This window comes from Leptonychotes weddellii, chromosome X (assembly GCF_054177405.1).
Source record: "Leptonychotes weddellii isolate Sample4059 chromosome X, ASM5417740v2, whole genome shotgun sequence".
NCBI classification, from domain to species: Eukaryota; Metazoa; Chordata; class Mammalia; order Carnivora; family Phocidae; genus Leptonychotes; species Leptonychotes weddellii.
The window spans coordinates 51,668,893-51,671,033 of NC_138385.1; positions in this window are offsets into that span (position 1 = coordinate 51,668,893).

Genomic DNA, 2,141 nt, shown 5'->3' on the forward strand with positions numbered 1-2,141 from the left:
ACAAATAATGCAAGATATGTTAAAAGAAGAAGAAGAAGGTAGCGGGAGGGGAGGAATGAAGCGGGGGAAATCGGAGGGGTGGACGAACCATGAGAGAAGATGGACTCTGAAAAACAAACTGAGGGTTCTAGAGGGGAGGGGGGTGGGAGGATGTGTTGGCCTGGTGGTGGGTATTGAGGAGGGCACGTTCTGCATGGAGCACTGGGTGTTGTGCACGAACAATGAATCATGGAACACTTCATCTAGAACTAATGATGTAATGTATGGGGATTAACATAAGAGTAAAAAAAAATAAAAAATAAATAAAAAAAAAGAACTTCTCAATCTGAACACCCAAAAAACAAATAATCAAGTCAAAAAATGGGCAGAAGATATGCAAAGACACTTCTCTGAAGAAGACATACAAATGGCTAACAGACACATGAAAAAATGTTCATCATCATTAGCCATCAGGGAAATTCAATGTTCATCATCATTAGCCATCAGGGAAATTCAAATCAAGGCCACATTGAGATACCACCTTACACCAGTTAGAATGGCAGAAATAGACTGGGAAAGAAACAACAAATGTTGGAGAGGTTGTGGAGAAAGGGGAACCCTCTTTCACTGTTGATGGGAATGCAAGCTGGTACAGCCACTTTGGAAAACAGTGCGGAGGTTCCTCAAATAATTAAAAATAGAGCTACACTATGACCCAGTAATTGCATTCCTGGGTATTTACCCCAAAGACGCAGATGTAGTGAAAAGAAGGGCCTTATGCACCCCTGTGTTCATAGCAGCAGTGTCCGCAATAGCCAAATTGTGGAAAGAGCTGAGATGCCCTTCAACAGATGAATGGATAAAGAAGATGTGGTCCATATATACAATGGAGTATTGCTCAGCCATCAGAAAGGATGAAGACCCAACTTTTACATCAACATGGATGGGACTGTGGGAGATTATGCTAAGTGAAATAAGTCAAGCAGAGAAAGTCAATTATCATATGGTTTCACTTATTTGTGGAACATAAGGAATAACATGGAAGACATTAGGAGAAGGAAGGGAAGGATGACGGGGGGAAATTGGAGGGAGAGATGAACCATGAGAGACTATGCACTCTGAGAAACAAACAGGATTTTAGGGGGGAGGGGGTTGGGGTTGGGTTAGCCCAGTGATGTGTATTAAGGAGGGCTCGTACTGCATGGAGCAGTGGTGTTATATGAAAACAATGGATCCTGGATCACCACATCAAAAACTAATGATGTTATGTGTGGTAACTAACATAACATAATAAAATTAAATTAAATTTAAAAAAAATTGTTTCTATGGAAGCCTCTCCTTTTTAACTAGATGCCAAAGATAAAAATGTACACCTTCCCATAATTAATAAAAATGTACTAAAATGTTTTCAATTGATATAAGAAATATAAGATGGGTATTAGGCAAAGTTAGGACATGGAGAAAAACATTCAGTTGTGTTCCCCCCTTAAGCTATATTTATCTTGAAGACTTAAATCTCTTGTATAATAGTCAAGGGTCATCATTTTATCTCCTTCTTAATCTTTATCTAGTGTTGATGATTTTGCATTGCTTGCCTGAGACAAAACTTGATATGTGAACTTATAACCTTCAAAAATTTCAAAATTTTCTCATAAAGTTTTCTTCTAATTACCACTTAGTTGTATTTGATGTTTTCTTTAAAACTCAAAATGGAATTAAAAAAAAAAATATGTGAAGTACCACTAACTGCTTTCTAGGTTTTTATTTAAATTCCAGTGAACGTACAGTGTAATATTAGTTTCAGGTGTATAATTTAGTGATTCAAGACTTACATAGAGCACCTGGTGCTCATCACAAGTGCTCTCCTTAATCCCCATCACCAATTTAACCCAAGCCCTCACCCACCTCCCTTCTGGTAACAATCAGTTTGTTCTCTATAGTTGAGTCTTTTTCTTGGTTTGCCTCATTCTCTCTTTTATTCCCCCTATGCTCATTTGTTTTGTGTATTAAATTCCACATATGAGTGAAATCATATGGTATTTGTCTTTCTCTGACTGACTTATTTTGCTTAGCATACAGCACCTACAGTTAGTGGTACTTAACCACTAACTTTAAATTATCACAGTAACAAGGAACAAAGCAAATATGGCTACATGTCAGCC